This window comes from Phasianus colchicus, chromosome 14, assembly GCF_987193195.1.
Source record: "Phasianus colchicus chromosome 14, bPhaCol1.hap1.1, whole genome shotgun sequence".
In the NCBI taxonomy this organism is placed as follows: domain Eukaryota; kingdom Metazoa; phylum Chordata; class Aves; order Galliformes; family Phasianidae; genus Phasianus; species Phasianus colchicus.
In genome coordinates this window covers 5,720,990-5,734,726 of record NC_143449.1, presented here as the reverse complement: position 1 = coordinate 5,734,726, position 13,737 = coordinate 5,720,990, and the positions used below count along the sequence as shown (strand labels likewise).

The following is a 13,737-nucleotide window of genomic DNA, read 5'->3' as shown; positions in this document are numbered from 1 at the left end:
TAGCATATGTGAAGATGTCTGTTGAGTTTTATATCCTCTTACATCTTTAATTAGTTTTCAGCATCTCCTTTTCCTGCAGCAGTTTTTGTCAGTGATTCCTTCACTAACATCAGCTCAAAACCTTTTTCCCTCATTCTTTCTCTATAAAAATTTCAGGCTTTGTTGGGTAAAGCACAGTTTCAGACTTCTTTACTTTTATCAGCTAGAAAAACATAAAGCGGTAGGAAAAACTGGACGTAGTTTTCCCCTTCTGTATGAACTTACTGAACTTGGCTGGTGGTAATCAGCCCAAAATGTAGGGTGGGTGCCTGCAAGCAGGTGCATGCTCAGATGAGATGGAGGCCATGTGTACAGCATGATCACTAACAACTCACCTGAGGAGAGCAACAGCCCATAAATGTGCTCCTCAGATATAGTTGGGCTGTCTGAAGCGAGGTGAATTGAGACCTGGGTTGGGGGAGAAGAGAAAGCTTGTGGTGGCACCCTGTTGGCCGCATGCTGTGTCTCTCAAGGTTAGCTTCTTTGGGGAGTGCTGATTGCTAGCATGATGGCTGAACGAGGGTTAAGTGATAGATGGAGTAAAGCTAGAAGGTGCTGGTTGTGTATGAGTTTTTGTCCCTTTTTTCCTGCTGTGCTTTAGATCAGTACTTGCTAGTATCTCTATTGAGGTAGTGCTCAGTGTGGTTGAGTACAGAGCGATGGGCAGCACGCTGTTGGGTTTTGAAACTGGGCTCCCTCAGCAAGGTAGGTGATGGTTACTCCAGTTGTGTCCCTGAACTGTCAGTGTAAGTCTGCCTATGCTATGGGGGTGGTGGTGCATTATAGGAGGTTGTCGTAACTGATTTGACTTTATTCAGAGATGTATATCTACTATATATTTCACTTACAAAATATTTACTCTCAGTATTGGAAAGAACCGCTTTACAAATATTGGTTAAAGTTATCTTTGTGGTTATAAATCAGGATGAAAAGAGATAATGAGTTCATGGTAAGGGGAAGTAAAGGTGCTATGTTATTCTGGGTAGGATGGCTTGTTCCCTTAGTGACCTCTTCTTTGCCTCTTTGGTTCCTAATTCTCTGTGTTTAATATTGCACTTACTTATTTCATGATTAAACAAACCCAAACATACTGGGAATGTTATGAATTTTCTACTGTGCTTTACAGAAGCTACATATTTATAAGCTTCAGTTGAATTTCCTTCTGGCCTCCTGTATGCATCCTGAGCAGCTCCATATCCCTGTAGCTCTGCAGCATGTCATTCTGCTCTTCTTTCTACCTTGAAAATACAGACTGACTATCTGAATGTGTGTAAAGACTTGTGCTTAATTGCTTTGACTTCATTATGCATTGTATCCTAGATTCCTTATATAATTAATAATGCATCAAATGGCTTGCTAGAATAATAGAAGACACTATACTCTCAGTTATCTATTATAAAAATAAGACCTTACTATAATTTAAAAAGTAAAATAAACATCTGTCTCTCGTCTTCCACTTCGGTTGGGGTGCTCTGCCCTGGGAATCTGGCAGAGGTGAGCAGGGGCCATTCCAGGTGCGTTAACTCAAGCTGCTGCCATGTGTAGGCTGGGGCCAGGCCAAAACAGGTCCAGCCACCTCCTTCATGTTCTCATCACAAGTCAGCAGATCTTGCCCAGCAAAATCCTGTCATTGTGGGCAAATTCATTCAGCACTTGGTCTGGGGAAGGTGGCACAGCGATGCACACAGTGCCTGAGTGAGCAGCATCCTTTGTCATTTGCAGCCCAGGGAACTGCCTTGTTGCTTGCTGCCCTTGGAGGGCATCCAGTATTGATGTGAGTTGCTCTAGGGATTAGATAATTGAACAGGTATTAAAAGTCTTAAGGTAAATTATCAGGAAGCTGTGGCCAAACTGAGTAGGGAATTAGGGGTGCCTAAAACTTGGAGGAAGCAATAAACTGCAGATAGGCTCAACTTGGCAATTGCCTTTTGCTTTAGGAGCCTGTTATAAGGATCTTGGTGGAATAATGTTTAAGCCAAATATGAAAACAGCTTGTAGACCCTTGTTTGCCCTGAACAGATGCACATTTGCACAGATCTATTCCTGTTAGCAAATGTAACAAAATACTTTGGCCTGTAGTTCTGTGTAATTCTTTCTCCAAACATTTCCTGCTCAGCAGGTAGGAAAGGACTATGGCCACAACCAGGCATGTGTGGGTCAAGTCTGTGGGCTTTTGCTGTGGAAACCAGTCAGCTTAACAAGTGCTTCTCCAGCTGTTTGTTTTCTGGTGGTCACTGGGAGTCTGTATGCACTCTGGGAGGAGCAGAGGTCTGAGGGCACTGTTGTGGCCAACCAGCAAATGGTGTGTGAGGGGCTGCTCGATTTGCAGCCCAACTGCTGCAGTGCTGCAGCTGTGTCCTCCTGTAATTGTGAGCATGGCCTTTCTGCTTTATGTCTCTTGGCTGGATGTTTGCTGTGCTTGCAGATTTTAGGAGTGTTTAAATGAACGTATTTCAGCCATTACGGGAATGAATTCAGGAGAAACCACAACTTGGTCTGTGTTAGGTACATCTCCTTGAAATTATGGTTTCCTGTTTAATTTGGAGGGGAGGTTGGAGTCTGGCAGCTAAGTGTCACCTCAGTCAAGTGTGCCTTTGTATTCCCAGGAACAGGTCTGGATCTCATGGCTGCAGAAACTATCCCTGTAATACTGGTTTGGTGAGTAACTTTTGCTGATCCTACACTATTTCATGATTTCACATGGGAAATAGCCTTTCTAGAACAGTAAATGATATACTAAGTGTATGTGGATGCCCCATCCCTGGAGGCATTGAAGGCCAGGCTGGATGTGGCTCTGGGCAGCCTGGTCTAGTGGTTGGTGACCATGTACATAGCAGGAGGTTGAAACAAGATGGCCATTGTGGTCCTTTTTCAATCCAGGCCATTCTGTGTTTCTAATATGGTTGTTAAAATGTCCCTAGAGGTCACAAAGCTGATTTCTGACACTCCCTCAACTTCAGGTCTTTCCTTACCTCTCGATATCATTAGCCTAATGCTAATACAATAGAGGTCACTCTTACAGATAGTACTGAGTGGTAGAGCCATTTCATTTATGGAGCTCTATGTACAGTGATTAATAAAAAAAATAGCCAGAAATCCCACCCTGCTACGAGATGGTGGCTGTGCAGGGTTGGAGGGGGGCAGAGGGATGGGACTCCTTGGTATTTTTCTCCCCTTCTCACCTGCCCCAGTAAAACCCTCAAATTCATCCTTTTACAGAAATCTGCATTTCCTGGCTATTTCTTGTACCTGCTTTGCACTCCCATTCTCTGCCCTAACATGGTGATTTCTCTGCTTCTCCTGCTGCTTCTGCTTCTCCTATTGTTCCAGCCTCCTGCAAGGAGAGGGGTGTTCAACGATCAGTGTTCTGGGAGGGATTCTGAGCAGTTTCTCTTGAGTTGTGTGCCTGGGGTTTCATTGTGGAGGAAAGTATATGGCATGAAGCTATTGCTTTTGCTGTCCTTTCCTTGTCCAGACTTTTACTCTGACATCTCCAAATCGAAAGGGTCTGAATCACAGCTTTTGTTACATGAAAAGCAAATGAAGGGTTTGGTCAAAAACAGCTCTTGGGAAGAGCTTTGTTCTCACTGCCTGAGTTCAGCTGGGGTTTCATGTCTTCCCAGGTCCTTCTTGCTCATTTTTCTCCTTACTTGTGCTGTGCAGTGTTGGAGATGAAGAAGGGACTGTTCATGAGGGCTGGACTGGGAGTGGGATCATGGCTGATGTCTGAGTGCTTTTGTCCTCACAAATCATGCTACCTGCAAACAGCCCCAAATCACTGATGGAGGGAACCAGAGATGTTATGTTTAAACCTCTGAACTTTGAACCCCCGATGCTGCAGCAATTAGCACGTACTCAGCAACACTGAACATCAGTCACATCGAAGTGATAAGCAGCACAAACTTTTTTGTAGTCAGTCGCTGTGGCTCTTTTGTTTAATCACGAGCTGATAACAATTAGCCATTTCAATCTACTGCTTAATTTAAACACTAGACTAATTTCCAATCTGAGGCACTATTCAGAATCAACATTGTAATTAATTCTATGGATACTTCTTTGGGGGATAAAGTATCTAAAGGTATAGCAGGCTTCATCTAGGGATTAATGTTACTGCTGGCAAATGTCAGGCATATGGACGACGTTACAGCCTACTTGCTTTCTTCAGATGTGTGAGTTATTGATTGCTTCATCGATGGCTGGTTCCTAGCTGTGTTTCATTATGCTGTGCAGCAGAGGGTTGTTTGTGTTTTGTTGGGTACGTTTGACCTGTGATTGCCCTATGATAAGTAGTGGAGAAAGCAGGCTTTTTTTCCTTCTACTGTTGCTACTTTTCAAGTCTAGTCAATATGCATATGCTGCTCTGGTATGACCCTGTTAACCTGCATTGGATTAAAGACTGGGTAATTTAGAAAGATTTTATATTTAATTACATCTAATAAGCGAAAGAATTCAGAAGAAAGCAGATTGTCCCCCATCAGTAATGGGTCTGGTGCTGAGGCTGACTCTCAGTTTGGCTCACCTGGCCACACAACAGCAGGTGTTACCACTTACTGATTTATGTAGTGTGTGTGGGGTCAGCCCCCTCAGTGTGAAGCAGTGCAATAGGGCGTGCATGGCCTCCTGGTGCAGAGAGAGGAAGCTGTATGTCTGCTGCCTTTCTACTGGGACTCTCCAGCAGCTTTGAAACATCTCTGACCCCCCAGGCAGTTTTTGGGAGTGCAGATCTGCTTATGAATGAGAACAATTGCAGGAACTTCAGCGGGACCTAATCATTTATCCCCCTACACTCGCATTTTCTTTTGAACAGCTCTGATAATTCTTACAGCAAGACTTAAATTGGTTGTCTCCTTCACTTCAATAAATTAAAACCACTGCCAGCGTGGCAGTCAGTGCTTTGAGTGATGCGGCTTTACGTGACTTCCCACCTAAGCTGTGCTGCAGTGCCAGCGGAGCAGCCTTCAGAAAATTTCTCTTTACTGCACTGCAGCCTGGAGTGATGCTGTACACCACTGAGAAGGAAATTCATCAATACAAGTAGGCAGCACCTTCAGAAAAGACACTCACTCTTACCTCGAGGACTTTTAATCATTTATCTCCCGTGTTCAAACTTACTATCACGATTGTCCCAGTTTCACCGTAACCTCAATGGTTCTTGAGTAAATGTTGAAATAAGGGCAGCTTTGATGTTTGAAAACTAACAGAAGGTGGGCAGTGCTGCTGAATCTGGGAAAGGTTTGAGGTCCCTCCCGTGTGGCTGCGCTGAGTGGCTGTGGGCAGGGAGGAGCGGGTGGTGTGGGAGCCTGGAAACGGCAAGAGTTTAATTATCCCCTCGGGTCACAACTTAACAGAATAGCTGCTGATGTTAATGGGAAGAATGCACAGAGGAGGAGGTGTGCTTGTGAGCTTGTTCTTTCCCCTCTCATCTTTTCAGTGGTGAGTTCTTTTCAATGCTTTTCCACGTGGCAATAATAGAGAGGACAGCAGGGTGTAATCGAAGTCCATTGCCCCGCGCAGCAGAGTGTGAGGGGTTGGGGATAGTTTGGGTGAGCAGGGCTGAGGAACAAGTCTCTGACGGTCCTATGTTGAAGGGGCTGCGGCTTCAAACCTTCCCCAGGCAAATAATGCAGCTCTCCTGCTGCGAGAGGTACAGCCTGTTCATGTTCTGGGGGAAACACTGAAATATTATTCCTCCTGAGGCCTACACCCCTTGGGTATTGGAGATGCTATTGCTTTCATCAACCAGCTGGAAGGAGGTTGTGATGAAACGGGCCAGCATCTTCTCCCAGGTGACAGTGATGGGTTGAGGGAGTGGCCTCAAGTCATACTGGAGAGGTTCAGGTATTAGGAAACATTTCTTCTTCTCAGAAAGAGTGGTGTTGCACTGGCTGCCCAGGGATGTGGTGGGGTCACCATTCCTGGAGGTGTTCAAGAAACATGGAGATGTGGCACTAAGGATCGTGGTTTAGTGGGCAGCACTGATGGATGATCGGACTAGATGATCTTAGAGCTCTTTTTCCAAACTTAATTATTTTATGATTCTGTGATTGCCTCCAGCTCATTAATTCTCAGCGTGTTGAACAGATTCTGCATTTGAATTTTACTGTCAGGTTTGTTTATCTTAAGAGAATCCTCCAGATTACCTCCTACAATACATAAAATACTACTTATTCTTACACTTTTCCTTCAGATGTTGGAATGATTGTATGTAAAAACTGCTGCTTAAACAGTGAAGGCTTCTCTGGAAGCAAACTAGAGTATGTCCAGATGGAGCTGAAGAAGGCCTCTTGACTGGCAGTTGGAGATTCCCAAAGAATTATTTCTCCGCTTGTTAGTGGAATGTTAATTCCCCTAATGACATGTGCAATAAAGCTCATGTTGAACAACAAATTATCTGAGATAAATCTGTTTTTTTTTCTGCTTTTGGATTGCTCTTGCCAATTTGCAGAGAGAAATATATATATATATATATATATATATATATATATATATATATATTTTTTTTTTTTCCTTCTCTTGTATCCTGAAACACAGCATTTATTCTGATACAAAAACATCATTTCACCGCTTCTTGTAGAGTGCTTGGTCTTCTCCTGGGGAAATAATGATCTTTTGCTGATTCCATCGTGCTTCAGAGGGCTCAGGACTTCAAAGCAGTGTGTTGGCAGTGGATGCTGTAGGCTGAGCTCCTTGTGGCTGTTGCATCTGTCCCCAGTTCTCAGCTGGAACTGCACAGCCTGAGAACTGTAGGGACTTAACTTTGCAGCAATCCACTGCACTCAGTTTATTAGTCTTATTAGAATGACTCACCAATTTAGCTGTTTTTTTTGAAGTTCACTTTTAATCTCCTAGGTGCTTGGGTTTCAATCCATAATGTGAAGCACCCTAATTGGTTTCAGTTTTGTTGTATTATTTTTCTTTGGTTACTTTGTTCCCACAACTGGGCACTTAATGTCTCCTTGGAGATGGCTGTGGTTGTTTTGTGCGACCTGTTGTGGGCTGTCTTTGTAATTTGTCTTACCTTCAGTAGGAAAAATACCTAATTGCTAAGAGGATAACCAATGTATAAATCACTAAATGAAATCAATGAGAACATCTAATAAAATCAAAAAACTCATTAGAGTTCTGAAGATGAAGTGAGGCTCCATGCAGTCTTGCAGGGAGATTAACAGGAGATGGGCTCCAAACAGAAAATTTACAGTCTGTATCAGTCCTTTGAAGAGAAGTCACCTAGAGGAGCTAGGGATTTGCTTCTGAGAAGTGTCTAATATAAAACTCTTCCTTCTGTTTTAAACACAGCGGTGTATGTTGTGAAGTAACTCGTTTAGGTACGGCAGAGCTTCAGCCTGGCAGAAAGCTCCAGTAGATGTGCACTGAGCATTTTCTTGAACTGAAAGATGCAGAAGCTGACTGTATAAAGTAGTGTAATGAGCCCATCTGCCATCCAACTCTTTTGCAGTATTGAAGTTCTGCTTCTATTTCTATTCTGTTGGGTGTTTCCACTCATTTGTGTAATAAATATATCATCTGACACTGCCCATGTTGAAAAAAGCAAATTTACTCCAATCCAAAGCATCCTCATATTAGGTTTATGTAGTCTACATACTGGAATGCAACTGAGTTATATTGATTTTTTTATAAGCCTGCCACGGGTCATTTTTAGGCATTTAGTTTCCTCTGTAGTCATCTTTAACTATCTGAACGTAATCCTTAGACCCTCACAAATACCAACAGAAAAATCACTTTATTGAATTTCAAAGGAAAAATAAATCACTTGCCTGTCCTGCCGTGAGAGGTTGTATTTTTGTCCCATTTTCTTTAATCTGACATGCCTAGTCTCAAATTCAGGTCTTAATTTTGGAGCCTGCTCTCCTGTATTTACTCTTAAACTCAAAGGGTCTATCTGTGTAAGAACATAATCTCACTTAGTAAGCTTTATGTATTTTGGTTTCATGTTTTGAATGCACTCAAAATCTAATTATTTCTTTCCCATAGAACAGGTGAATAGACACTGACACCACATAGGTATAAAACTAGGGAAGGGGAAGAAATTGAATCAAACTCTTCTTTTAAGGGTAATGCTCCGTACCTTTCCTTACTCTATATTTTTGATTAGTGTATTCACAGTCATCTCATGTCTCTGTGCAGATTGGGTTGGATATCAGCCAAACTCTAACTAAATCTCTTTGGGCTTTGGGAAAATATAAAGTGAGTGTATGCATTCATTAAGGCAGAACAACCTTTCCTTGGGGAGAGATGGACCTGGAGCATGCAGTGTTAAATGTCTGACCTGAACAGGTGAGAATGTCAAGTCTGCTCCTTGCTCACCTCAAGTCAAAAGTTTAATGCAAGGTGATGCCATTTATAGATTTTTTTTTTTAATTGTAACACTACCACATGTAGCTGTTATCATGCACACGGGCATAAATTGTATATTTTTTGACTTGACACCATCTACAGAGGAGCTCTATGGAGGAAGTTGTCCATGCCCAGGTAGGGGAAGTGGCCTCCACAATAAGGGTGCAACCCCCCAGCATTATCAACTCAGGGCTGGGTGAGGACAGCTGTAGAGACCCTCATAAGGTTGCCTAAGGAGGCTTACAGCTGTTGTCATGCAGGCCATGAGGATGAGTGTTAGTAACAGGCTGGGAGGATGGCCTCCTAATCAGTTGTTGTGGGGTTGTGAGCTGGGATCAGTTCTACTTTGGTAGCATCAAACAGCTAATGTATGGGACCGGAGTATCTGTGCTTACAACAAATAGCTGTGGCAATTTACAAGTACAATAAATGGAGAGATAAGTAATTAAAATGAATATATGATACAGTGGCCCAATCTGAGAGAGCTTAAATACTGTTCAAGGTAAGCTGTTGTTGTTTTTTTTTTTTTTTTTTTGCTTTCTGCAGTACAGATCAACATCCCAGCAGTATGTGTTCTGATTCAGATGTAAGCTGTGGATTATCAAATTCAATGTGCATCTGTCTCTTGCAACAAATGCTGCTTTCTGCTGTATTTTTTCCTCAATTAGTCAGACTGTTATGTCCTATTTAAACACTCTTCTGTAAGGCTTCCCAAATCTCCTCAGTAACCCAGTGTGAAGGTAGGCACAGGTCATCTAGACCAGTAGATACTGATGCAGGGTATAGGGAAGATGCAACCTGTTTTTGGCAAAGTATGTAGCAGGAAGCAGAGTGCTCTGCTTAGTTGTCTTTTTTTAGGATTAATTCCAAACAAGTAGGAGTCTTGAAAGCCCCAGCACACCAACTGCCTTTCTGTAGGGACATCTTGCATGTGTTTTAGGCATCTCTTATCCAGTGCTGGTGCACCCCTGACCTTATGATGCTTCAGAAACACTGCTGTTTAACCTTCTGTCAACTGGTCTTGGCTACAGAAGCATAAATTTTAGGCTCTGCTCGGGGTACTGTTGATACTTCTCATTTTCTTGCTTTAAGCCAAATGGTGCTCTTTTCTACCCACACTACATTGCTGTAGTCAACAGTGTAATGCTTGCTTTTTCTAATGCTTATCTGAAATTCCCTGCAGGCGAAAGAGAAGAGGAGGTGCTGTGACTCACAGCTGAATGCATGCTGCTGCTTTGGAGCAGCAATGGCTCAGCTCCAAAGCACAATAAAACTGAAGGCCAGGAAAGGACAGGCAGATCATATACTTGCTTAAGCATATCTCACATTACTTCTGCCTTTGTCTTCAAGTGTTGCTTACCCTTTTGACCTCAGATGAACGTTTTTATGTTGAAGAGATAAAGGTGAGAGCACTCTTCACCCTGCCCACTTATCTTGAACATAGCTTACGAATATGCCACAGTTTTTACAGTAAAAAGATGATACTGAATACTAGGCAACTTGAAGTAGGTTATTTAAACGTGAATGGCACACCCAGTTCAGACGGTTTCAACACCTTTAATGAAAGTACTGTGCTTCAGACCCCGCAGGATCTGTTAGGGAGCAGCACTGCAGTACTGAGAAACGTGGTCAACATTTTTGAGACTTTCAGAAACTACTGGAAATTTCTGAAGCGCAACTTCAAATATTCTGCAGAGGAGAATCTGTACAACGCATAAAAATTCTTTAAATCTCACTATTTTGATTTCTTTATTCAAAACAGAATATCAGATAATCATCCAGATTTTTGGGAGTAGTAATGAGTTATTTGCAGGAGAACTTGAGACAATCTTCAGGGGGAGGTGTGCTGGCTTGGTTAGCAACCTCTGGGCAGCAACACCAGTGCTGTGTAGATGGCCCTAGTTGCTGTGTGACAGCCCCAAATGTGGTGTAAGGTTTGAGGAACTGCTGTCACTGACACTAAGCCTTAAAAATCTCTAGTGTCCCTTATGATGCTCCAATAACTGTATTTCATTTTGTTCTATGGCAGGCTGCCTACCTTTAAAATAGTCTCTACGCTGACAGCAGTGTTTGGATCAGTTTAAGTGACTGAAGCAGAACAGATTGTTAGCTGTTTCACAAATTTTCTGATTTTTCTTTTTTCAGTTCTCGACTACCTGAGATAAAAGTATTTCCAATATCAAACTTTTTTTTTTGTGCTATAGGATAGGTTTTGAACCTGTATGTGTGATGCTGACTCCACAAACTTTTTCTTAGTGAAGAAATAGCTCCATGCTATCTCCAGGAAAAGAATTCTTCTCTAATGTCAGGTATCTGGGAAAGATGAGTGAAGACTCCTCACAGGTTCACCAGGGAAAATGAGCCTGTAGATACTAATGAGCTGGACAGCATTGTTCTGAGAGCAAGCTTAGCTCAGTCCCTGGGCAGGCAGGCAGCAAGACCTGGGAAAGACATAAAAACCAACCAACAAACTGAAGGTTGTATGTAATGGTGTTCTTCACAGTTCACTCGTTTATGGAGACTTTGTCATCTTGTTGTCTGAAAATCCCAGGCACTTTGTTTTCCAACTCAGTACTGCTGCTCTGAAATGTGTAAGCAGTGATTTCTTCTCTCTATTTTATTCCAGATCAGTTTTGTTTAAGTGTTTCTGTTGTCTGTGAAAGGAGACTTAAATAATATCATTTAGAAGTGTCAATTGTTCTGTCATCTTGCTTTTTCCAGAGGAGTCTCTTTGAGGTGTTATTTGTCCTTTAGAAAACGTTCCATCTTTTCAGGGTGTATCTCATATTATGAGGGAAATTTGATGTTAGCTAAATAATAGACATCATAGTGCATCTTGAATACTAGTAACAGGTGAAATGTAAATTGTGTGATTAGTATGCAGCTAGAGATGCAGCAAAGAAGCAAACAGCTATACTTTGATTGCTCTAATTGCGTGCAAGTTTAATCATATATTTGATGCCCCTGAACAATAGCAATGAATAACTGTCATGGTTTTTTCAAGTGGACTCTCTAGTTGACAAAGTTTTTGTATTATAGCCTTTGTGTTGAAGGGAAATCAATATCTGAAGAGGAAGTGCTGAGTATATTCTGTTAAGGCTGTCCTCAGCTTTGATCTAAGAAGATCCCCAAGTATTAGAAAAGCCTACTAGTAGAAATAAGGTTTATTCTCTATAATTAAGGTTTTCAATTACCTTGTCTTAGTAGGTAAAATAGAATTATTTTTTTTCTCCAACATGGGACTCTAGACTTCCTGTAATTATTTAATAGTAGGAATTGGTCTCCAGTAATAGATCAGGAAATATCCTGGGACACCTAGTTAGTCCTTAAGCAATGGGTAGCTCGTGAGGGGGAAATAACATGCTGATTTGCAGTTATAATTGGAGAAAATTGCTCAAGAGGATTCTGAGAGTACAGAAAATAGGCCAATTAGTAACCCAGCTCTGATCCTCCTATGATTCATGATTGCTTCCATTTAATTTTGCTGTCACTTATGGAGCAAGGTTAAGAATAGATAAGCTCAGAGATGGCTAAAAGAAGCTAACTCCTGCTTGACTTTGGGTTGTGGGGTAGGAGAATGCAGGATTTTTCCCCCTCCATGACTGTCTGACTTGAGTATCAAAATTTCTTAATGTTGCACTTGACACTTATTCATTATAGTGGAATAAATTATGATTAAATTCTTCATATACACATGATTTTTCCAAAGATAAAACGGAGCCTAGGAGTAAGTTAGTCACACTTTCACACTGTTATCTAAGGGCATTCTACCATAATCAGTGTTAAACTAAAGGAACTTCAAGAGAAATAAAGATCTCAAACCACAGCCACAGGGAATATCCTGCAGCTCAACCTTGAGCAGCAGCCAATTGTAATGTGGAGGCTTCAAAACATCAGTGAAGGCATCCAAAAGGCAGCCCTGGCAGGCTGCTCCCTGTGAATGTAGATCTGTGCCTCCCAAGTGGTTCTGTCCCATTGTACCTTCAGTGCTGGGATTAATTTGGACACAGGTGTAACTCTGGAGCTCCTCATTAGCTCTCCTGTTCACCTGCTCCTTTCAGCTGCCCCAACTGCTGCTGGGTTTATCCCTGTGGGAGCAGAGCCCTGAGGAAGCACAGACCAAGCACTGCAGGTTTCCATCTCTGGTATGTGCAAAGGGCCCAGCCAGATGGTGACCAAGTGCTTGTGCCTGGCATTGGCAGAGGTGCTGGTCTGGCCCTGCCTGTAGCCCCCGTTTGCTAGGAATTGCTCTGACTTGCATCTGCCTGGGGCCCGTCTTAGAGATCACCTATTCTGAAACTGCATATCATTCATTGCTTGATGGATGTGCTGTCGTTCTTAAATGCACAACAGCTGGATCTGCTGCCATCCCATTTATTTCATGAATTTTATCACAAATTGGGTATCTCCTAAAGAGAATAATGAATCACCCTATTACTATTTACTTTAGATGGATCAGCATTGTCACAATAATGGTTATGTTACAAGAAGTGAATGCATTAGAATACCAAACCAGACTGTCTTTTACTTCAGAAATCCACGTTGCTTGTTAAATACTCAAAAGTCTTGGCAGTGTGCTCCTACCACAAGCCAGGCAGGGAAACAGGGTGATGGCATGTTATACCCAGCAATTGTGGCTGTGATGCATGGTTAACACTTGAGGAAACAAGTGCTTTGAAACAACTACGAAGCACGATGTCTGTTCTCTGTCCCCAGATACAGAACGGAGCCTCCTGGAGAGGCTTGGGCTCAAGTGTTGGCTGTGTGGGACAGACAGGAGATGCTGTCTCAGCAGAGGCCTGGCAGGTGAAATTCTTTTGCAGCGGCGGTTCTTAAATTTCAAGAGCACTTTTGAGTTTTATTGCGTCAGTTTAAAGGAGGAGGAGTAATGCGTACTTTTTTTGGTGAGAAAAGAGTTTCTTATTTTTCAAGCGTGCATGTTTTAGCTACTGATGTACCACAGAAAAGGCTTTAATTCAGACTGAGCCAGAGCATTCCGTATTCATGCCTCAAATGCCATTTTCCCAGGTTCTCGTGGGAGCGATGTCCCCTCTTCGTAGGGAGCGCAGGCTGTGAGTGGGCAAGTGCAAAGAATGCAATGTGTGCTTGTAACAAGCAGGAATAAAAGCGGAAAGTATTACTTGGAGCATTACAGAGTTGAAAACGCTTTGATTTGACAGCGTAACTTTTTGTAACAAGTACTGTTGCTACTTATAGCTGATTTGATTTCATTGACTTTTTCTATATACTATATAATAAAAATTAAGGAGTAGAACAAAAACAACTTGCAGTTTGGAGCAAGTTAATAGTGTTTCATTAACAAACTGTAAATAGTAACAGCAT

The 13,737-nt window shown here is 42.2% G+C and overlaps 1 long non-coding RNA gene across 4 annotated transcripts; it reads left to right on the top strand.

The window, feature by feature from the left end:
- Positions 1-368: 368 nt before the first annotated feature.
- LOC116234920 (uncharacterized) lies at positions 369-6,382 on the top strand. 4 transcript variants are annotated; one of them, XR_016470974.1, is made up of 4 exons: positions 369-512; positions 641-744; positions 2,646-2,697; positions 3,703-6,382. It is a non-coding gene; the product is annotated as an uncharacterized LOC116234920 (long non-coding RNA). The 4 variants fall into 4 exon arrangements; XR_016470975.1 differs by having other exon boundaries at positions 3,663-6,382; XR_016470976.1 differs by lacking the exon at positions 641-744 and having other exon boundaries at positions 371-512.
- The last annotated feature ends 7,355 nt before the right edge of the window (positions 6,383-13,737 follow it).